At 45.9% G+C, this 24,988-nt stretch overlaps 1 pseudogene; it reads right to left on the reverse strand.

Moving 5' to 3' along the window:
- Positions 1–3,894: 3,894 nt before the first annotated feature.
- Positions 3,895–5,179, reverse strand: LOC122218953 (annotated as a pseudogene).
- Positions 5,180–24,988: the final 19,809 nt, after the last annotated feature.

Raw genomic sequence — 24,988 nt, forward strand, 5'->3', positions numbered from 1 at the left:
CTGAAACAGGCTCCAGGCTCCGAGCTGTCAGCACAGAGCCTGACATGGGGCTTGAATCAACGAACTGGGAGATCGTGACCCGAGCCGAAGTCAGACGCTCAACCGACCGAGCCACCCAGGTGCCCAATCTCGTCAGTAGAATATTTCTGGTAAAAACAAGAACGGACCCAGCACACGAGCCCACTTCCACGCATACATTTGATGTCTCCACCGTGAGGTCCCACTGCGGATCTTTTCACCCCTCTCCCCTCCATCACCAGCACTCCGTCCTTCCACGGCTGACAAATGCTTGCATTTCTGTCTGATTGGCTGGAACAGGTGTGCCTGCTGCCCCAGGAAAATCTGACACAGAATCGTTTTCTAACCCCTAGTACTGAGGTCCGAAACCTGTAAGATTCAAATTCTGTCCCTAGTCACTGACGTTGACGACGCGCCAAATCATTTTCCTTCGCGATATAAAAACACACAACATAAAACTTCCTTTCTTCGCCACCTTTAAGCGCACAGTACAGAGCGTGAACCATACATCTATTGTGCAACAAAGGTCTAGAACTTTCATCTTACGTAACTGAAACTCTGTACCCACGGAACACTTTCCAAATCGCACCCCCCCCTCCACCGCCTCTGGTAACCACATTCTGCTTTTTGTTTCTATGAATGTGACTACTTTAGATACCGCATGTAAGTGATATCTCGCAGTCTCTGTCTTCTTGTGACTGACTTTTTTTCATCAGGTAATGTTTGCCGAAACGTTTTAGCAGGCACCGCTCTATCCAGCAATCACCAGGTGAGGGCCTGGTGCTGGCGAATGTTCCCGGGAATTACTATCATACTAGAGAGTAAAACAACAGAGTAGTTTGTATTTATACAGTGTTTTCACATATATTATGCCATCGTATCATTTCAAGCAGGGTGTTTCGGTCTCAGTTCTGTTGACGTTTGGGGCTGGAAAATTCTATGTTGTGGGGGCTGTCCTATACACTGCAGGAAGTTTAGCATAAAAATTCTGGCCCATCCATTCTGTGTCTCCCTCTCTCTCTGTGCCTCCCCTGCTCATTCTCTGTCTCCCTCTCTCAAAAATAAATAAACATTAGGAAAAAAAGAAAAAAGAAAAAAGAAGAGCCACCTGGGTGGCTCAGTCCGTTAAGCAAACGACTTTGGCTCAGGTCATGATCTCATGATTCGTGGGTTAAGACCCGCGTCAGGCTCTGTGCTGACGGCTCAGAGCCTGGATCCCTGCTTCAGATTCTGTGTCTCCCTCTCTCTCTGTTCCTCCCCTGCTCATTCTCTGTCTCTCTCTGTCTCTCAAAAATAAATAAACATTTAAAAAACGTTGTTTTTTTTTTTTTTTTTTTAATTCTGGCCCATCCACTAGATACAAGTAGCACACCCCCAGCTGTGATAACCAAAAATATTCCCGGACATTGTCAAACGTCCTCTGTGAGGCACCTTGGACAAGTATGCTAATTTCTTTCTTTTTTTTTTTTTTTTGTAATGTTTATTCATTTTTGAGAGGGGGAGAGAGGGAGAGAGAGAGAGTGCAAGTCGGGGAGGGGTAGAGAGAGAGGGAGACACAGAATCCGAAGCAGGTTCCAGGCTCCGAACCGTCAGCACAGAGCCCAACCTGGGGCTCAAACTCACCAGCTGTGAAATTATGACCTGAGCCGAAATCGGACGCTTAACCGACCCAGCCACCCAGGCACCCCCAGTAAGCTAATTTCTAAAAGCCATGAAATGGAGCTAATGTTACCTACTTCACGAGATTCGTATAATGACTAGTAAATACTGAATGAACCCTCCTGGCAAGCAGCAAACACCTAAGAAATGAGTCATCATTTAATAACAATGTTATATAAAAGAGATAAAAGTGATTAGCCGGATATTGATTATGACTCATTAATATGACATTGGACAATAGAAGTTCACTGGACGGGAACTGCCATATTTTTATTCTACGTCTAATTGGGCTCTACTTGTAATTTGCTGTGTGATGTTGGCAAAATCACTGAGTCAGTCCCTCTGGGTCTCAATCCCACCTACTGTTAAGGAGATTAGATAAACTTGCCCCGTGTCCTTCATAAGATTATAATGAGATTAAAATTATATACGAAAAGGAAGGTACTTTGAAAGTTTAAACTGACTACAAATACAGGTCATTGCCATTATGATGTGTTTTTTGTAATGTTTTTAAGGCGATGTTGTGTGCACACCATAGAATCCCCCCATTTGAAGTGTGTGCTTCAGTGGTTTTTACTATATTTACAAGGTCAGACAACCATCACCGCTATCTGATTCAATAACATTTTTATTATCTCCCAGAGAAATCATATGCCTATTAACAGTCACTGCTCTAACCTTCCCCCAACTCAGAGCCCAGCAACCACTAATCTACTTTCTGATTCTATAGATTTGCTTATTCTCAAGGTGTCATACAAAGGGAGTATGATATAAAATTGAATGTGTATAATTTTACGATCATTTATGCAAGAATATTTAGTCAATTTATTGGATAACTTCTCCACAACAGGGATTGAGCTCAATAGGTTCTCAGTGCTTGGGAGACAGGGGTGAGTGATAGGTTCTTTCTAGACACACACACACACACACACACACACACACATGTACATTGGTTTGTGAATAGTGGTTATCTCTAAGTTGTAGGATTACAGGTTTTTTTCAATATACAAACATATTTTATTTAAAATAAACAAAAATGCTTACACAGCTCACCAGGTCCCTTGGAAACAAACTTGTTTGACTGTATTACTGAGCAAAAACAAAGCTTAAACACAAACCCCCTTCTTTTTTGACATGTATTTGGATAGGTAGGTAAGCCACTGCTTGTTTTTTTTAAAAAACTGAGCTTCCCTTAAGACCGGGTCATAGAAGTGTAAACAATGTAAATGAATCTGCCATGACCAGCTGTCATATCATATCTATGTCACCTGTGTATTCGGAGATCACACATACACCTGCCAATATACCCGGGAAGGGTTGCTGTATCACAGTTACATTTAAGTTCTTGGCAGGGCAGGAAGGAGGAAGAATAACTTGGAACAAGTTTTACATCCTCTTTAGAACAATTCACTAGTAGTCCCTTAAATAACAGGTTACAAGAGAAAGCTTGGAGTGTGTCCTTTTCACTTGGCTTTGTTTTTGGTTTTTGTTTGTGATTTACGTAGTTGTTTGAAGCATCTGTCTGTAGTACAATCCCGCCACAAAGTATTAAAGCACGAGATACTGTCAGTGCTTCAACATCTGCATTTTTCAAGTTTTATACTGTACTACATCCCTAGTATGTCAGCAGCTCTTGAATAATAAAATAATAATAATAATAATAATAATAATAATAAAAATAAATGGGTAAAACTCTTCTAAAAATGCAGATGTCTATAACTATAATGGTACCAGGTGGGAAGGAGACAATGAGGGAAGAGAAAAAAGCAAACACGTTCACGTGCAGGGAATGTGGTTCAAGTCCTTGGATTTAAAACAACTTCTCCAGAGAAGCTGGCTATAATGGAATTTCCAGAAAACTTCCTCTGCCCCCACAAAAGGACCAGAAAAGCCCAATCCAAACTATTGAAAAGTAGTTATGAGATGCTGTAAATGATGATCAAAGCAGTCAGAGGGAGAAGGATGAATGTGTCTTTCATTGTAGCATAGCCTTTAAAAAAAAATTTTTTTTTTAATGTTTACTGTTGAGAGACGGAGAGAGACAGAGAATGAGTGTGGGAGGGGCAGAGAGACAGGGAGACACAGAATCCAAAGCAGGCTCCAGGCTCTGAGCCATCAGCACAGAGCACGCGGGGCTCGAACTCACAAACTGCGAGATCGTGACCTGAGCTGAAGTCGGACACTCAACCGCCTGAGCCGCTCAGGCGCCCCTGTAGCATAACCTCTTTAGCTGTTGGTGGATCAGGAGAAAGCACTGAAGTGCCGAAAGTGCTTTGAAGGATAGGGGTAGAAAAGTGGCGAGCTTGTTAACTGTCGACATCAGTAACAGGGTTTCATGGCTAGGAAAATTTTCTAAACAGTAAAATGACTCCAGTATAGCTCTCTCTCTCTCCATTGTTAAACGTGACAGAATTAAAAAAAAAAAAACAAGTACAAGTGGGTATAGTGAAAACTGAAAATTACAAGGCAGAGGACACAAAAGAATCAAGATGATGCTATAACGTTCAACAGTTATTCCAGGAAGCTAGAAAACCTGTTAACTTTGAAAGCCCTAGCAAAATATCATTCTTGTTTATAAATCGCTTATTACCCTAGGACTGCATGTTGAATCCTTTCTTTCCACAGACCGAAGAATCCTACATTCAGCCTTTAAGCATTCTGCATTTCTCTGCCAGTCCTGTCGCTGAGGATCTTGTTCCAGTCGATTTCAGTGGGGGTAGCCGGCTCAAGGCCTTGAATGCGGCGTCTGACGTCGTTTTGATGGTTTTCACTAATTGCTGTCTGACGTTCATTTTCTGCACGCTCTACGATTTGAAGAAACTCCTTGGCGGTTCGGACTTCATTCGAAACAGTTCCTGCTTCCTGTACACCTTCCTGACTCACCGACTGAACATTACCATCTTGGTCACAGTGAACCTGAATCTTAAGTACTCCGACCACCTGGGCTGGAGGTGGTGTGGTGGTGAACTTCCGCTCTGATCTCCAGCGACCATTCCGGAAGTTCTTAGGCTGCAACGGTGGCTTTCAATACAGGCAATAACGGTCTGTTGCCCGTCTATAGTTTTAGCACAAACAGTACGGAAGCCGTTGGGGTAATGATCTTTCACGTAGGCCCTGAAAGCACCGTCAGAGGATTCTCTCCAAGACTTCAGACCTCCATCCGCATCCTCTGGCTGGGAGGTCACTTGCTTCTTTCTGTAAATGATGGAGCTTAAAGGAAATTTTGGTTCTCAGGTCTAGAAATCTGCTATTACCCAGGTCACCACGTTCTGTAATTAAGACCTGATCTTCATACCCTTCTAGCTTCACAGGAGCGAACTGATCCATGTTATACCGAGCAAATGCATGCGCTGCCCCTTCCCTGAGGAGATTGTCATTATTAGGTAGTAGCCGGACATCGTTGAACACTTCATTAAATTCCCCCTGGTGGTGCCTGAGTGATGAATTTAGCAGCTATGAGTACCTTCTCCACATCCAACGTCCGATCCTCGAAGTCGGCCATCTTGGACTGCTCCGGCCCAGCCAGGCCAGGATTATGGATTATTTTTGTTACTTTCACTCTATTCCAGAGTATGCGTTGCTTTTATTCAGGGGGAAGCATTTTGTTTTGTCTCGTTTTTAAGAGGTAAATACTGGAATCCAGAAATATCAAAGTGGAGGTGAGTTTCGCAGAGCACTAAGTGTGGGCCTCCTGTTTCAAAATGACTGTGGATCTGAAATTCCTAAGAGAACTACCCAGAGACTTCTGGTGGCATATATCAATGAGAAGAAAAAGAAATAGTATTTGATTTTTTTTTATTAAGCTCTTTTCTGTGTCCTGGATAATTTGATTCAGTTTAATGAAATTAAGAGATTAGTCAGGAAGAAATAAAACACTGTCTTTCTTTCTACATAGTCTTTCCATAGCTGAGAAAGATTGCTGGGGTGGGGGAGGGTGGGTAGAAGCATTCATTTCCTTTAGTTCTTCCATCTGCCCTCTCCTTGACTTTGACCTCTGGGCCACTGAGTGCAGCACGCAGGCCACCTGTTATATCCTTCCTGGCCAAATGCTTATAGAGTGGAACCCTGGACTGATTAATGAAAACAGTGCTCAAGATCAATCCTTGTTCTATTTTGTTCTGCTGTCTTATATTTCAAATTTAAATGCCTAAAAGTTATTTATCAACTTTTATTGTGGATTACTTCTGCAAAAACAGGTGATCTGAGACATGCTAACTCCCCTTCTCCAAGACTGACAATTCTAACGAATTCTGAGATGCCAGGGGCCCTGCATGGCTCAGTTGGTTAAACGTCTTCAGGTCATAGCCTCATGGTTTGTGAGTTCAAGCCCTGTATCCGGCTCTGTGCCGACAGCTCAGAGCCTGGAGCCTGCTTCTGATTCTGTGTCTCCCTCTCTGTCTCTGCCCTTCCCCTGCTCACACTTTGTCTCTCTAAATAAAGAGAAAATAAAATAAAAAAAGGTTCTGAGATGCCATGTGGTATTCGATCCAGTGTTGTCCAACCTCATTTTTTTTTACCAATCTAGTTTTTATTTTATTGTGTAAAATATACATAAGATTAAAATGTATAATCCAATGGCATTAAATACACTCAAAATGTTGTTCAACTACCACCACCATTTCCAGAACTTTCTGATCATCCTGAACAGAAATTCTGTACTCATTAAACAATACCTCCCCATCTCCATCCAAGCCCCTGCTAACCTCTATTCTGCTTTCTGTCGTTATGAATTTGCCCATTCTAGATACCTCATATGAGTGCAACCAAATGATCTTTGCCCTTTGGGGGTTGGCTTCTTTCACTTTGCATAATGTTTTCAAAGCTCATCCATGTTGAGGCATGTGTCAGAATCTCACTCTGTTTTGGCACAATAGTATTGTGTTGTATGTATGTTACATGTTTTGTCTCTTCATTCATCTGTTGATGGACACTTGGGTTGTTTCAAACCTTTGCCTATTGTCAACAATACCTGCAGAAACCACTAAAGTAGAAACAGAAAACGAAAACAGAGGAGGTCTATGGGAAAACAGAAAAAAAAAATCATTGGCGTCAGACTCTCGTTTTGTTAAAAAAAAACAAAACAAAACTGATCACACTGAGCCCGTCAGGCGCCCTGGGAGTTTCTTCAAATGTTAAATATATAACATCTGTAAGACCCACCCATTCCAGTAGTACCATACAGCAGATTCTAATTATTGGAGGGAGTTATTTCTATAAAGGCACCACAAAGTCTGAATTAGCTAACAATGAATCACTGCTCCTCGAAGAAATACATATATCATACATAAAAGATATAAAGAGATACATATCATATGTGTATATATATGTCACATAGATTATTGTCTTAAATCTTAAAGACAACTCATCCCAGTAGGTTCTATTTTATTTTACAAAAAAGAAAACAAAGTTCAGAAATGTTAAGTGAATGGACTGAGGCTACCCCCCTAACAGGTGCCCGAGTGGGGATTCAATCCCTATTCAACTGACCCCAAGGTCTGGAGCTTTACGTACACCTCTGAACGGTCTGGTCGTCTCTGTTTGACAGAAGAAACAAGAAGGCAGAGCATCAGACAGAGCATTGTCTTGTTTGACTCTGGCTGGGAATGTGCAAGTCTGGAGACTCGTTTTTTTTTGCTCTGCACATGTGGGCAGATGACCACGGGTACTGATTTGGGGTTACAAATGTTAGTGAGTAGGTGAATTTGCAAGTATCAAACCCATTAATAAGGAAGAGAAATCAGGGGCGCCTGGGTGGCTCAGTCAGTTAAGCGTCCGACTTTGGCTCGGGTCATGATCTCACGGTTCATGGGTTCGAGCCCCGTATCGGCCTCTGTGCTGACAGCTTGGAGCCCGGAGCCTGCTTCGGACTCTGTGTCTCCTTCTCCCTCTGCCCTTCCCCTACTTGTGCTGTCTCTCTCTCTCTCTCTCAAAAATAAACATTAAAAAAAATAATGAAGAAAAATCAAAGCATATCTTCATGCATAGTCTGTTCAGGGTATGGCTGAGCAGGGCATCTTTAGTTGTAACAGCAAAAAAAAATTGGATATAATACAAATGCTCACTAGTCTATTTCCTGTTCTCCTTCATGTCCTACAGGCCCAATTTCTTCCCTAAATCAGCTGTGATATATTAGACACATCCTCTGTCACGTAATACAGATAAGTGGCAAATTATACGGAGAGTAGGAATGAGGAGAGTGATCCCCACTTCTCGAAAAAAACCCAATCTAATTATTCCCACCTCAGGAGCTTAAGTTCAAAACCCCATTCCCGAGGGTAAGCTGGATTGAGCAACTCATTTCCAAATTACGGAGCATGGAAAGGGAAAAATCATTACTCTACCGTGGAGAAATCTGGCAAACATTACCTTGGCCAAGTGATCAAAATTAACACCTCAGTGTCATTGCATGGGTGTCGGGGACTCCTTGATAAGCTGTGATGAGAAGGGCGTTTCACTTCCACCTTCCCCCCAAAACTCAGAATTGCGGGATAATTTAGAGACGATACATCAGACAAATCCAAATTGAGGGACATTCTAGAAAACACCTGGCCAGTATTCCTCAAAATTATCAAGGTCACAAAAACATGGCAGAACAGTAACTCTGAGACCAGAGGGGACCAAGGAGACACGGACAACTCAATGCAATGAAGGTATGATGGGTGGGACTCTGGGTGGAATCAAATAAAGTCTGGAGTTCGGTAGCAATGTATCAGTGTTAATTTCTTAGTTTTGACAAAGGTACTACCAAAGTAACGTGCGATTGTAACATTAGTGGAAAACTAAAACCAGGTGACTGGTATATAGGAACTCTCTGTACTTTCTTTAAAACTATTCTGTAAATTTAAGGTCATTCCAAAATAGCATTTATTTCTTTAAGAAATCGGATTAGTAGCTCTTATTCAGGCAAAAGCAGAGCTCGGACCCTTGTTGCGCAGTGAGATATTTAGGGGCACTGTGGATGCAGCCTGGCTTTCAGACACGATCCAGCACCGCTGACAGATCCTCTGGTCCTGCATTCAGGTCTCCAAGGTCAAGCCCCAAGTCCAGAGAATGCCAATTGGCTGACATTTAACATTCTGTTGGGGCAGCTTAAACATTGACAGCTTCTAAGTAGAAAATTGTCGTGAGGTCTTTTGAGTCCATAAAGAGAATAAGGGTGGGTGTTCTTTCATTAATTGTGGCATCCATTGATAATCTGATTTGATAACATTCTAGAAAAGTTTGGAATAAAGTACAAAAAAACTGTCTCAGCTTTATTGGGTTGCTGCTCTGGTAAAAAGGGCAGAGTTCTGGAGTGCCTGGGTAACTCAGTAGATGAAGCGTCTGACTCTTGATTTTTGGCTCAGGTCAAGATCTCACATTTGTGGGTTGAAGCCCCGCATAAGGCTCCACGCTGACAGTGTGGAGCCTGCTTGGGATTCTCTCTCCCTCCCTCTCTTTCTGCCTCTCCCCTACTCATGCTCTCTCTCTCTCTCTCTCTCAAAATGAATGAATAAACAAAAAAAAATGTAAGCGGCATTATTCTATGGACAATAACAGTTGTCCTTCTCAGAACAGTAGACAGGTTGTAGAGCTCCAAACAAACGTAAGTTTGGGTGAGTAGGTCAATGAGGGCTGTGTTTCCTAGGGGGTGGGCTCCCTGTCCGATGCCGTGGAGACGTAATTCATCTCAAAAGCGTGCAATACAATGACAAAAACAACCCACTCGAGACCAGGCTCTGGAGCATATCATATGCACCTCATAGCACACACAGAGACAGAGGAATGTGTATGTACGCATGCTCTGGAGAAAACATGGCTTTTTCATAGGCTAAGGATTCCAGATATTTCTTGCTTTCATTGCCAGAAAGCGCAAGCGATTGCTACTAGCGAACATCGCCTGCGAGAAGTCATTAGCGCTAATCTACCACGGTTGGTACCAGCCTCATGGAGCCAACTAGCCCCGACGATGAGGTCACAGGACTCGAGCCATGTGTACGGTGATCCGAAAACAGCCAAGTAATGAGCAAATGTGAGGAGCCACCTGGCTTTCAGCTGCCAGGACGTGACTTCACAAATAGGTGACTGCTGCTCCATAGGGGCTTTCTAAGGCTGGCCAGAGACCTTAATGATAATCAAGATGCTCCTAGGAGAAGCTACTGTAAATTGAGTTAGCACTTCATTTCATTCAATTAAACTTCCTATTCCACAACTGACGCTTTCATGCGGAGAGCCAAATAAACACCTGATGTATATATACAGATATATACGTATACACACACACACATATACATATATATATATATATATATATGGCATCCAACCCTAAAAGTCATACCTATATATATATATACGTATATGTGTGTGTGTGTATACATATGTATATACGTAAATCTTTTTTTTTTTATTTGTATACACGTAAATCTTAAAGCAAGACCTAGGCAGCATAAAATGTTCAGAATCCATACAAATGGTTCAGAGCAGGCTTCTCTAGTGACCCACCGTGATTCAGAGCACTATGATGCCCTCTCTGCCTTTCCTGTCAGGTGCTCACTGGGCAGCGAGGAAGGCTGTGACTCTCGATGCCACTTTCTTGCTTTTCTTGAAGGATTGGGCACGGGCCTCTGCACGTTTTTCCAGTGAAGAAGTCAATGCAGCAGCCCTGAAGCTTTCCAGCCCTTGGGAGGCTCAACTGAGCCGCTGGGGCAGCAAAAGCTCTGAGTGGATCCAGTCAGGCTCAGTCTTTTCCCTTTATCGATGCAGGTGTCAGGAGGGCCCCTTTTTCACTTGACATTTATGGGAAGTAAGATCAATGCTTCCAGAACTAACGGCAATGGAGAATAGGACTGGTGAAGCTTTGAGAGTCCTTTGTGACACTCCTTCCTCACGTCGCCGGTAGATGGGGAGAGCCAGGATTCCACAACAGCTGCCCAACCCTAAGAGACAGGAGACAATCTCTCAGCCATTTTGAAAGGAGGGAATGTAAATGACCACAATTTTCTCAAGCCAAAGTTCAAGTTGGGGCAAGATCAAACTTGTCTGACCATTCCGCCCTTCAACTTTGTTTGCATTCCAAGAAGGCAGTTGAGGTTGGTTCTAGAGAACCCACCCTGGGAGGTGGGTGTGGTGAGAACACACTTGAGGAATGTTCCTTCCTTTCCAGGTGCCTCCAGAGATCCCAGATGCAAGTAGAGGTCCCATCCCTCCATACAGTGATAGGGAACCAAGGTCCTAGTGCTCCTGAGATCGATGTGAACATGTTAACCTATCAGCCGCACCAGACTGCCTCGGAATCCATTTAGTTGGCTAATTAATTGGAATTCCCCATTAGGATTAGCCATTGCATTCTAGACTAAGCCTGATCAGGACTGGGGCTGCGGGGCCACCCCAGACCAGCTCGCCTCTGCTTTCATGAATAACTTTTCTTTTTTTACCCCAATAGCCTGTCCCTGTGTTGGAAACATCATTAAAGAAATTGTCTACTTACACCTTAGAAACTTTTTTTTTTGCCTTTATCTCACTTTTAATCCTGATTTTTAAAAAAATTTTTTTAATGTTTATTTATTTTTGAGACAGAGAGAGACAGAGTGCAAGTGGGGGAGGGCCAGAGAGAGAGGAAGACACAGAATCCGAAACAGGCTCCAGGCTCTGAGCGGTCCGCACAGAGCCCGACGCGGGGCTCGAACCTACGAACCATGAGATCACGACCTGAGCCGAAGTCGGACGCTTCACCGACTGAGCCACCCAGGCGCCCCTTAATCCTGATTTTTAAAAAAATTTTAAGTTATCTTTGTACCCAATGTGGGGCTTGAATTTACAACCCCGAGATCAAGAGATCAAGAGTGGCCGGCTCCACCAACACTGCCAGCCAGGCGCCCCTAACGTTGCTATTATAATGCACATATTTTTATCATGTACTTCAATAGTATGTAAAAACAGACACTGAGACCCCCACCACGTACCTTGTCAAAGCCTCCGTTTTCATTCAACTGTGGAAGTAACAGGACTAGGGTCACCCTGCAGACATTAGTTGTATTTATTGGATTCTCACCCCTTTCCCAAGAAGACCGGAGCAAGCACCCTCATTCATCTATTATGTACAGAGTTACCCAGATCTTCAGCTCTGAGAGTTTCTACCAATGACCAAGAAATCCTGAAGGCACATTAAGCAAAGCGGAAAGTCCAAGGGCAAAAAGAAGAAAGGAGAATGGAGACCTATGAAGGAATCCCTCCTTCCTGCAGCTATCTTGCTCTCCTCACCTCCCTGCCTGGTGAGCTAGGACGCATTCTTCAAGTCCTGGCTAAAGGTCACCTTCGCCAGTGTTTCCTCAACCTCCTTCCTCTGTGCCGTCTTGGTGAAAAGCTTTACCTTTCTAATATGCCCTCTGCCTCGTGCAGTCCAGCTGACGGATCACCCTAACCAGTGTGTGCTGTTTCAAGCAGCCATCGTCTGTGAAAACACAGATTTACAAGATCATTTAATTAAAAGGTAATTTACCAAGAAGTTGTTTCACAAAGTAAATTCTCAGATTTTTCGTTTGTTTGTTTGGTGGAATTATGGACAATAAAAACATTAGGAAGGGGCACCTGGGTGGCTCAGTGGGTTAAGAATCCGATTCTCGATTTTGGCTCAGGTTGTGATCTCACGCTTCTGGAATTTGAGCCCCACGTCAGGTTCCATGCCGACAGTGCAGAGCCTGGTTGGGATTCTCTCTCGCTCGCTCTCTCTGTTCCTTCCCCTCGCACTCTCTCTCTGTCTCTCTCTCAAAATAAAAATAATTTAAAAAAAAAAATTTAGGGGCGCCTGGATGACTCAGCGGTTTAAGCATCCAACTTTGCCTCAGGTCATGATTTCGCAGTTCGTGAGTTTGAGCCCACGTCAGGCTCTGTGCTGACGGCTCAGAGCCTGGAGCCTGCTTCGGATTCTGTGTCTTCCTCTCTCTCTGCCCCTCCTCTGCTCACACTCTGTCTCTCTCGAAAATAAAATAATAAAAATGTTAAAAAAAAAAAAAAAAAAAACATTTAGGGCTCCTGGGTGGCTCATTCGGTTGAGCATCCAACTTCGGCTCAGGTCATGATCTCACAGTTCGTGAGTTCAAGCCCCCCTTCAGACTGGCTGCTGTCAGCACAGAGCCTGCTTCGGGTCCTCTGTCCTCCTCTCTCTCTACCACCCTGCCCCGCCAGCTTGTTCTTGCTCTCGCTCTCAAAATAAATAAAGAAAGAAAGAAGAAGAAGAAATGTCTCCAATAGAACCCCTGTGAACAAGCAAAGTGTAAGACATTGGGTGATCAGCATCCGAAGGGCAGGCGTGGACAGAAGGGCCTTTACACATTTTTTTTTAACGTCTATTCATTTTTGAGAAACAGAGAGAGGCAGAGCATGAGCAGGGAAGGGGCAGAGAGAGAGGGAGACACAGAATCCAAAGCGGGCTCCCAGGCTCCAAGCTGTCAGCACAGAGCCCAACGTGGGGCTCGAACCCACGAACCGTGAGATCATGACCTGAGCGGAAGTCGGACACCCAACCGACTGAGCCACCTGGGCGCCCCAGAAGGGCCTTTCAAAGAACTCAGAGTAACTGGAAATCCTGGTGGAAGTCCCCACCGGCAACAATAGGCCACACCGATGTCACTGTGGGTCTAGGAAGTTGTGGCTAGAAATACTAACTCACACACAAGCGTGTCCCCCTCCGCGACATATGGAGACACTTGATGATGAACACCTGGAGGACGAGATGAACCCGGGGAACCTTGGCCTCTGTGCCCGCTGCAACCAGGCTTCTCTTCCGGGGATGGAAAGGCTTCTCTTCCTGACACACGTCCACAGGTGGACAGTCATGCTTAGAACCTGCTTCACTAAGCCGGTCAGAACACAGAGAGAGAGTGCCTTGGCCCCGCACAAAATGACGCAGGCCCAGAAGACAGCACGGCAGCAGGCAGTGTGTGCTACCCTCGGGCGGTCGGTGAGGCCACGTCTGTTCTGACACCCGTGGCAGTGTGGTGGGGTGGCCAGGAGTGTGGGTTTTGAGGACAAACAGATGTGGTTTCAAATCTCTGTTTTTCTCATCTTCGCTGTGACCTTGGGCAAGGAAGGGGTTTATCCTCTCTCCATCTCACTCTCACTATCCCCAGGAGAGGGACTGTTATGGATTATACTGGGCCCCCCAAAATTCATGTTGAAGAACTTCACTCCCAATATAATGATATTTGGAGACAGAGCCTTTCAAGAGATAATTAAGGTTAAAGAGGTCACAAGGGTGTGGCCCTAATCCTGTATGACCAGTGTCCTTATGAGAAGAGGAAGAGACACCAAGAATCAGTGTGTGTGTGTGAGAGAGAGAGAGTGTGTGTGTGTGCGCACGCGTGCAAAGAGAAAAAGCCATGTGAGGACACAGTGAGAAGGCGGCCATCCATGAGCCAGGAAGAGAGGTTTCACCAGAAACCAACCTTGCTGGCACCTTGACCTTGGACTTCTCAGCGTCCAGAGCTGTGAGAAAGTAAATTTCCGTTGTTTAAGCGAGTTGGTCTGTGGCATTTTTTGCTATGGCAGCCTGAAAACATGAATATAGGGACCAGGGGCACCTGGGTGACTCAGTCGGTTAAGTGTCCGACTTCAGCTCAGGTCACGATCTCACGGTTCGTGGGTTCGAGCCCCACGTCCGGCTCAGTGCTGACCGCCCAGAGCCTGGAGCCCGCTTCGGATTCTGTGTCTCCTTCTCTCTCTGCCCCTCCCCCGCTTGAGCTCTGTCTCACTCTGTCTCTCAAAAATAAATAAATGTGACAAAGAAAAATTTTAAAACCACACTAATATAGGGACCAAAAGAGTGCCTAACTTCCTGGATTACCATGAGAGTTCATAAGATCATGCACTTAGCACAGTGCCTGGCAAGTAGAAAGCACTTGATAAATGCTTATATCCCTTATCCTCATCGAATGTCATATATCCCAGGAGACAGTCAGTGCTGATTTCTCCCAGAACATGGGTGCTCCTCATTAAGTCATATCCCGTCTCACACATCTTCCAGCATTTTCATCACTGGACAAACATCAGTCATAAAACTTTTCCAACACTGCACTCCTTTTCGGGCTGGAGCCCTGTGATCGCGGCTGTCATTTATTGACTTTTCCATACTCTGGCCACTGGCGGGGAGGGGGGGGGGGGGGGTGGTGGAATCTCCTTTATGAATTCTTCCGGCTTAGCAAGGAGCACACCGGCTACCTCATTAACACATCAAACAGAAAAGGCTTCACACAGAGCCCTTTCAGAATGGCAGAAGCAACCATGAGACCACAGATTGGAAATTGGCTCAGGAAGCTGTCACACAGCAGGAACGGAGGTGGAACACCCACATCAGGCATGAGCAGAGTGCATGAGAATCTCGAGGTTTTTTTTTTTTTTTTTTTTTTTTTTTTTTTCTGAGATCAAGCACCAGGGATCAGCAAAAGGGGTCACCAAGTCTGAGGACGGGTGAAAGAAAGATCCAGAATCTTAAAGCCATTTGAAACTGGGTGGAGAAAAGGAAAAGGTATGGAAATGAGGAGGCTGTACCAACAGTATTAGCCAAGCACTGGTTTTCAGGGACTGTTTGGAAAGCCCAGGGCCCGGGATTCCTGGGTGGCTCAGTCAGTTGAACGGCTGACTTTGGCTCAGGTCATGATCTCACGGTCCATGAGTTCGAGCCCCACATCAGCTCGCTGCCTTAGCAAGGAGCCCGCTTTGGATCTTTTGTCGCCTCTCCCCTGCTCACTCTCTCTCTGTCTCTCTCTCTCTCTCTCTCAAAAATAAATAAACATTAAAAAAAAGAAGAAAGTCCAGAGCCCATGTCCCATGAGTGTACCTTTTCTGTTCTTAAAGAGGCGGTACTTGGAGGTTAACAATCATTCCACAAGTACTGACTGAGCACCTACCTCATATAGGCACTTTGCTGGGTCCCACAGGGATAAGGCAGAATCGGGACAAGGGTAGAGTTTAACAACATACCAAGGAACAGGAGCCTTAGTGCAGACAGCTTCACTCCTGAATAGGGAAGCAGGTGAGATGGTGTATATGGGATTGGTGTGTCGGGGGATGGGACAGAATGGAGCTTATCCTCCCTTGAAAATGACTTATCGGGGCGCCTGGGTGGCTCAGTCGGTTGAGCGTCCGACTTCAGCTCAGGTCACGATCTCGCGGTCCGTGGGTTCGAGCCCCGTGTCGGGCTCTGGGCTGATGGCTCGCAGCCCAGAGCCTGTTTCTGATTCTGTGTCTCCCTCTCTCTCTGTCCCTCCCCCGTTCATGCTCTGTCTCTCTCTGTCTCAAAAATAAATAAACGTTAAAAAAAAATTTAAAAAAAGAAAATGACTTATCAACATGAATTAAAAAAAAAAATTAAGGGGAACTTCCACACTAGCAAATACTGCTGACTTCCTCAGAGGGTCATCAAACCTGAGCAAGTAGCTGAAGCCCAGCCCCCGGTTACGCCTAAGCACTCAATAAACATCACCGACCCTCCTGTCCCCTACCTCTGGGGAGACGACAGAGAGAAAGGGCACAGAAGGATTTTCTCTCCCGTGAGAAAGTTCAAGGTATGGCCTCTTGTAGAAATCCGCCCCGTACAATACAAATATCAGAAACAATGACAAGGGCCAAACCCAGAAACATTCATTTATACCTAATAAGAAGTCTAGAATGAAAAATCTCTGCCCATACAGGTTGAATTAAGAAAGCATTATGACACCACGGGGAAAGTTTGGGCCAGCAGATATACAGACCCGCAGTGCAGGAGATTCAGCAGCAAACATGAGAGCAACAAATTACCAACAAGGACTTCGGAAGAATTGTGAGCATCGAGGGATCACGGAGGCAAAGCACCTGCTGTGACAGGCCTTGCCACCTGCTGTCCACCGTGCTTATAGGAGAGCAGCAAGGGCTTCTGTGCCAGAAAAGCTGGAAAGCTCCTGGGCTAAGATCTCGTCTGGGAATAAAGGGTATTCGAGGCAATTTCCTTTTTTTTTTTTTTTTTTTTTTGAGACACAGCTCCCTTTCAGAATTGGTTGAAAGCTGTGAGCCCTCCCTTTAAAACCAAACATGTTTAGGGGTCCATGGACTTCTCAAAGTTGATCTCTGGAGAGCCAAGCAAAGGATCCCTTATTCCCACCATAAGAAAGAAACAGTTCTGGCCAAAATTCACGACTCAGGCAACAACAGGTGTTGGCGAGGATGCAGAGAAAGAGGATCCCTCTTGCACGGCTGGTGGAAATGCAAGCTGGTGCAGCCACTCTGGAAAACAGTACAGAGGTTGCTCAAAAAATTAAAAATAGACCTACCCTACGACCCAGCAATTGCACTACTAGGCATTTATCCAAAGGATACAAGAGTGCTATTTCAAAGGGGCACATGCACCCCCGTGTTTATAGCAACACTATTGACAATAGCCAAAGTATGGAAACAGCCTAAATGTCCTTTGACAGATGAGTGGATAAAGAAGATGTGTTGTATGGAAACCAATTTGACAATAAATTTCATATATTAAAAAAAAAAGATAAAGAAGATGTGATGTATATATATATATATATATATATATATATATATATATGACTATTACTCAGCAATCAAAAAGAGTGAAATCTTGCCATTTGCAACAATCTAGTTCCTTCTCAGAACTAGAAGGTGTTATGCTAAGCGAAATAGGTCAGAGAAAGACAAATATATGATTTCACTCATATGTGGAATTTAAGAGACAAAACAGATGACCACGAGGGAAGGGAAGCAAAAGTAAGATAAAAAACAGAGATGGAGGCAAATCATAAGAGACTCTTAAATACAGAGCATAAACTGAGGGTTGCTGGAGGGGTGTTGGGTGGGGGGATGGGCTAAATGGGTGGTGGGCATTAAGGAGGGCACTCGTTGGGCTGAGCACCGGAAGTTATACGTAAGTGATGAATCACTAAATTCTATTCCCGAAACCATTATCACACTCCACGTCAACTGCCTTGGATTTAAATTCAAAAAAAAAAAAAAAGCAGAAAAATGAAAAAGAAAGAATTCTCTGAGCAATCATATTGCAATATATGAATGTATCTCATCAACGTGTTGTGCACCTTAAACAGACACAACAGTATACATCAAACATACTTCAGTTAAAACACAGACACACACACGCACACACAAACCCTATTTGAGAGGGAGCCTGGAGGCAGCTGGTGGGGACAGTCCCTTGGGTCACCGTATGACTCCACCTGGGCCACCCACTGGAATCATCTGGAGACTAACGTCTGGGGGGGCTGGAAAAGTACCAAAGCTGGGGCCCCATCCTGGAATGTCTGAACAGACTGGTCTGGATGCAGCCCGGGCATCTGGGACTGTCAGAACTCCCCCCGGGTGGTTGTGAACAGTGCAGCCAGAGCTGAGATCTAAGGTATTAGGAGAAAAGGTGCCAAGGATCAGGCAAGGGACAGGAGCAAAGTCTACAGGGCAGGAGAAGCAGGACGGTGTTGAAGAAAACAGGAAACAGAACCCAAACATGGAAAGCGGAGCTCTGGTTGAAAATCACTAAATGTGAAATAATGAGCATGCGCATAAGGGAAGAAGTGGTGACGACACAGTTGGTGTGGAACAGTATTGTGGGAGGCAGAGACGTTCACAGAGCTCTGAAAAATAGCCTTGATGTCAAAAGGCCAAAGGTTGAGCAATGCTGAACATGCCCTTCCCCCAGCAAACCCAATTCATAGCAAAAGTACATCAATAATGAAAGCCTCAGTAGAGGCCCTAATGGAGCCCAGGAAGTGAAAAATAAAACCACAGAAAGGAAAGAAAGAAGCCATTGAATAATAGGGCTGGTATCAGTTTCCATGAGCTTCTCCCAAGAACTGGGAAATAAAATATTTCCCTGAGAGAGAGAGAGAGACTGTGAAACCAGCCTAGGCGGCAAGGCACAGAACTTGACCCTAACTGCTGATATTAATGTTCCCAAGGAGAGAAGAGAGGGTGGCAAAGTCTTGGAAAAGCCATCTGAGAATTGTCCTGGGGAACCAGTGCTTGGTCAAGGACTTGGGGTCAGCGTGAGGAGACAGAGCAGCAGCCTGGGACATTAGATGTTCAGATCTAGCAATGCCTCTTGATTTGATGATGGGCTCATCAAATCACCTCCTGGTTACGTTTCATTTTCCACGTGGTATTTCAGTCTACCTGCCCCGGCCGGGAAGAATTTGCAGTTCTCATGCACAGGGTAGGTATGCGGTGTTCTGATCTCCCATCAGTCTCGAGGGTTTGGTAAATGTCTATTCCCGACAGACAGATTGGCTCTCGACTTTCTGACAAATTCGATTCTGCATTGGCACGGCTGAAGAACAGATTCTGGATCAGAGGAGACCCTCTTGTTAAATCTCTCGGGAAATACCTTCTTGGCGTGGCCTAGGCTAGGCTTCCCATGCCCATTAGAGATTTCTGCAAGGATCTTAGAAGTCACAGAGGAAGCAGGAACCCCTCTGTGGCGTCACCACCTATGGAGATCTAGCTAGAAGAGTAAAGAACATGGGATCTGGAGACAGACGGCAGGGATATTTGCAACACAATGTGACCATACGTAAGTGCCACTGAACTATGTATTTACAAATGGTTAAAATGAAAAATTTTGTGTTGTGTATACTCTACCACAATAAAAAGGAGAAGACAAAGAAAGTCACAAGGGAATGGGTGGGGCTTCTGCCCTGGAGGAAACATCTTAGACCACACACTGGGGTCACCCCGCTAAGTCCTGAACCGTGTAACTGTTATCCTTTGTAGCAAAATGGGGCAGTGATGTGGAGTTCAGAGACATAGATTTGGGGCTCAGAGAGTAGCACAGGAGAAAGAACAAACCTTGCTGGTGAGGAGGGTGGTCAGATGCACAAGCATCCTGCTCTGGATGCTGTAGACGTGATCACGGATTCATGGAACACAGATTAATAGATCACTATTGAATGGAGAAGAATTACCTGTTGGGGGTAGAGTAGCACGTACATTCTGATTTCAGGAGAAGCGCCCAGGTGATGCTCATGCCACTGGTTGGTGGAGACTGCTACCAGAAGTTACCTCCATAGGGGTTCTGGTTCTCCCTGGAAGGCTGGTGCTTCCTCAGAAATAAACCCCACGGTAACTTGGAATGCCTGATGGCGAACCTCTTTGGAGCTAGTTAGACAGACCCCTTGTCCTGTGATTTCCCAAGATCGGCAGAGCCACAGATAAAACTGATACCTGCACACCATTCAATCAGCACCAAAATTTTACTCATCCAACGCCCACAGAAATGTGACTCAACGTCCTGAAGTATGAATTTTATGATCATTCGAGTGTGGTGAGGCCAACAGCTCAGACAATGGCCATTGGAAAGATGGTTTATTACTCAGGGTTCACAAGTGGAGGGGACACGTCATGCATGGGGTAGTGGGCGCACAGGGAATCACCAAGGTTCCTCAGGAGGAAGAGGGAGTGGAGGGAGTGGGCAGGATGTGGGCAAGAGCCCTTACTGTGGTTTCAGCAGGATCCGATTGAATCATCAGGGGCTATATTAAGAAACAATGGAAGGGAAATGAAATTTATTTATTTTTGAGAGAGAGAGAGAGAAAGAGAGTGAGAGCGAGTGAGAGCGAGAATGAGCATGAGTGGAAGAGGGGCAGAGAAAGAGGGAGAGAGAGAATCCCAAGCAGGCTCCACGCTGTCAGCACAGAGCCTGACTTAGGGCCCGATCCCACAAACCATGAGATCATGACCTGAACCGAGATCAAGAGTCAGATGCTCAACCGACTGAGCCACCCAGGCACCCCACAAGGGACTTTTATAATGTGCCTGTTCCCCTATCCGCCGTTGGTGTCCACCTCACTCCCCCACTGTCTCCCACTTAGATCTGCCCTCTGCCTGGGCTCTCAGTCCCTTGGACATCAGAACTTGGTTACGTTTCCACCCTCAGAATTCAATGCACCTCTTTGGGGTGCGTTGAAAATAGGAGAGCAGCTGAGGAAGGCTGCTGTATTCAGAATTGATCAGATGTTCGGGCAAACTTCCCTCTGCCTCTGCAAACTCTCTGGCACCATCAGGATTCAGTGCCCTGCCTCCCGCTGTGGAAACGAAAGTGGGGAGATCAGACTCCCACTCCATCAGCCAGAGCCCAAGCAAGTGATCCAAGCTCTGCCATCTAGATGCTGCGGCCAAGTGCTTGAATTCTAAGGAAGTGATGCAATGATGCAAAGACAATTCAGAAGTCATTCACGGCAACAGCAGTGATGTCCTGGGCCAATGCGCTTACCCAATCATCTCTGTCGTGTAGCCTTGGCTGTGACCCCCGTTGGCTGGCCTCCCTTGGGTCCTGTCTAGTTTTAAGCCTGGATCTGCAGATTTCCCATCCATTCCATGAACTCCCTGGTAGTGTATCAACCAGTTCTTTCTCTGTGTGTGTGCACAAGCATTGTTTTCTGTTGCTGGCCACCAAGATCTCAGCTCACACAACCAGAGAAAAGATGTCTGTGTTCGTGCCCAGCCGGCCACCTTGCTGACACATTAGTTTCCCGTTGCTGCTGTAACAAATCCCCACAAACGTTAATGACTTCAAACAGCACCAACTTATTATCTGACCGTCTTGAGGTCAGATGTCTGAAATGGGCCTTACAGGCTAAAATCAAGGTGTCAGTTCCTCCTATAGGCTCTAGAAAAGACTGTTCCCTTGCCTTTTCCAGCCTCTGGAGGCCACCTGTATTCCTTGGGTCCTGGACCCCTTCTCCATCTTCAAAGAGCATCACTCCAACCTTATTGCACCTCTTTCCTGACTCTGACCCTCGTTTCCCTCTCGTAAGGACTCACGTGATGACATTGGCCACCCAGACAATCCAGGATAATCTTCCCTACCTGAAGTTCCTTAATTTCGGCATAGTCGCAAGGTCCCTTTTGCCACGTAAGGTAAGCTATTCAAAGGTTTCAGGAATTAGGACATGGACATTTTAAGGGGGACCATTAGTCTGCCCATCACAGCACACTAGGGAAGCTTCGGCTCCAGAATGTACTCCCCGGGCAGGTTTAGAACGGATGGCACTAAGTGCAACCCAGAGTGCTGTGTAGCACTCCGACCCCAGCCCGACTGAACTCACTCCCTTCCCGACTTCTTATCGCTGATGAAGTTGTTCGAGAAGCCGTCACTCACACCAATGAGCAAGAGAGAACAGACACAGAAGAAATGACGACAGCAGCACTGAGGCAGGCCACGGCAAGGAGAAGTAACACAGACTTAGCACAGCGGCTAGAATCTCTGGTTCCTCTTTCCAGGCTCCACGGAAGCTCCCATGAGCTGCCTGCCAAAGTGAAGGGGCTCCAGAACCCCACCTCGTGGGCATGGGCGCCAGTTGGCTGTTAACGTGACGGCCCGGGACACAGGCTAAGATACCATGAGTTGGAGGATGAGGCAACCAGCCAGTTTATAAAATGTACTTTCTGCCTATAGAGGGGAACTACATCAGAGAGAGCAGGGAGTTTGGGGACGCACAAATGCTTCTCGTTGGCTCTGCTTGTACGAAAGGAATCGTGCCCAGTGACAGAAGTTACCAGTCCATCATGACGTTGTGGGTGTTTGGAAATTCAGAGAAGGATCTGGGGCGGAGGGGGTGCTCAATAAATGCTTCTTGAAGACATGCATGTATGGGTGAACACATACATGAGTATAAAATTGTGAACCGGGTTATATACCAGACATGGCTGCCATCATCTGTTCAGCAGCAGCATCTTTGAGGAGGGACCGTGCTTCGCTCATGTGGGCTGACAGGAGCCACGACTGGCTTTCCAACAGCTATGTTGTTGTGCAGCTTGGCTTGAAAGGTGAGCTGGGCAAGTCAAAGTCTTTTGAAACATTGGAACAGGGGTATTGAGACAGCAGATCAATAAGTCATAAGTGCTAGAGTCGGAAAAGCTAATGAATCTAGAATCAAATCATTATAGCCGGGGTGCCCGGGTGGCTTAGCTGGTGAAGCGTCTGACTCTTGATTTCAGCTCAGGTCATGATCTCAATGTTCGAGAACTCGAGCCCCGCATTGGGCTCCCCGCTGACAGCAAAGAGCTTGCTTGGGATTCTCTCTCTCTCTCTCTCTCTCTCTCTCTCTCTCTCTCTTTCCCTCTGTCCCTCCGCCACTGTTTCTCTGTCTCTCCCAAAATAAATAAACCCAGAAACAAATGAATCGTTATAGCCATGTTCAAGGTAAAGCTAAGAGGAGCTGGTCGGGAGACAGGACATAAGAAAACATCCGGACATGCTCATTTCTGCATGGGCAGTGCATTTTCCCCTCTGAATACTCTCATCGTGCTTGTGTGTGGTTTCTGCCTTCATATCATTTGAGTTTGCCTACACTTTTCTTGTCATGGTCCGGACGGAGCTCTCCACCACTGTCATTCAAATGTCCCTCTTATATGCCCAAACTTCTGTGTTTCTTGGTTCAGTTTCTTCGTTGTTCAGCCGCATATGGACCAGGCTGTGTATCAGGCATCTACCTCTGACACTCAGTCAGCTACGGACGGGGAGATGGGGTCACATAGTCCCTAGAGCGCTACAGGGGTTATAGGGTCAGGAGAAGTTAGGTAAGAAGAGGGGGTTTGGCCTCACAGATAAATTAACTGGAATGTTCATCATAACCCAATCAGCAGGCTCACTCAGGGATTTCATTCTCTTTCAACCCAGAGGACTGAACTGTTGTATTTTTTTTTTTACATTTATTTATTTAAGCAATCTATACACCCAACATGGGGCTCAAACTCATGACCCACAGAACAAGAGCTACAGGCTATACCAACTGAACCAGTCAGGTACCCCTGAACTACTGCATTTCTTAGAGTTACTACTAGCAACTAGGGGCGCCTGGGTGGCTCCGTCGGGTAGGCGTCTGCGTTCGGCTCAGGTCATGATCTCGCGGTTCGTGGGTTCGAGCCCCACGTCAGGCTCTGGGCTGACAGCTCAGAGTCTGGAGCCTGCTTTGGATTCTGTGTCTCTGTCTCTCTCTGCCTCTCCCCTGCTGGCACTCTGTCTCTCTCTCTCTGTCTCAAAAATAAATAAACATTCAAAATAAAAGATACTACTAGGAACTGGTCTTGCCAAGTTTACCAAATTTGGGATTCTTTGGAATTTTCTCCCATCACCTGAGCTATCATTCCAGAGTTGCTGTATTTCAGATTCGAGGTGTGATTTCTATTTTGCCCTTTAGGCGAAAATGGTTCCACGGTAAAGAAATCAGAAGGTGACAACATCTCCAACACGTCCTGGGTAGTACTCGGAAATGACCGTTGAGCTCAGAAACCGCGGTAGATTGCAAGCTGCCTGCACATTCTTTCCCCCGGGGACACTGCGGGTGCCCCCCCCCCTTTTTTTTTTGCAGTGTGGCTTTGCAGCTCCTCCCTCCCATCAAGAGACTGTGTCTCCATCCCTGGAATCTGGACTTGGCCTGGTGACTTGCGTTAGCCAATTGGACATTGGCACACGTGATCCAAGCAGAGGTTTGAAAAGTGCTCATACATTGAGATTCACCTTCTCTTGCTGCTGTCAGCAGCTTGTCTGTTAGCAAGTCTTGGCTTGCTTCCTTGAGAATGAGAAACCGTGTGGAGAAAGGCCTCCATCATCTCAACTCTTCCAGCCGAGGCCCCAGACGTATGAGTGAGACCACCTTAGTCTGTGCAAGCCCAGACAAGAACCACCCAGTCAACCCTCAGAACTGTGCAAAATAACAAAGCTGCTGAGCTTTTGGGTGTTCTGTTATGCAGAAGCTTCCTGATGCTGACGCCTTCTGGGGGGACCCTGTAGCATCCTGCTTCTCATCCAATCCTTTGGCTCCAAGGTCAGGGTCCCAGTCTTGATAAGATCTGCTATCTCATGATCTAATGGCCATCTTTAGACTACACGTCTTCCAACTGCCCCTCAGTCCCCATCAGCCCAGTCTGGTGGTGATCTTCCCACTGAGAAAACCACAACTCTTTCTTGTATGCTAATGGCCTTGGCACATTTCGATATTCCGTGATTCTTCTTTGAGCCACTTACTGGCAGGAAGAAGGGCAGGTATTGACAGTAGAAAAAGAAGAAAGACTTGCTCTGGGTGTATGACACACAGCGAGGCTGTGAGTGGGAACGAGCGCGTGGTCGAAGCTGTGCAAGGTGGATGACAGGAGGGGGAATAGAGGCCACGTGTGCCCTCCCAGATGGTGCCACATGAGACGTAACGGAGCGCCCTGGGCAGGCTCACTGGCTCGGCCATCCTACTGCTGGGTTCAAGTCCTCACTCAGCCTTTACCTGCTGGGTCATCTTTGGTGAAAGATCCTGCCATGGCCGGAGTCCCGAAAGCTCTGATATCAGTTAGC

Source organism: Panthera leo, chromosome B2, assembly GCF_018350215.1.
Source record: "Panthera leo isolate Ple1 chromosome B2, P.leo_Ple1_pat1.1, whole genome shotgun sequence".
NCBI classification, from domain to species: domain Eukaryota; kingdom Metazoa; phylum Chordata; class Mammalia; order Carnivora; family Felidae; genus Panthera; species Panthera leo.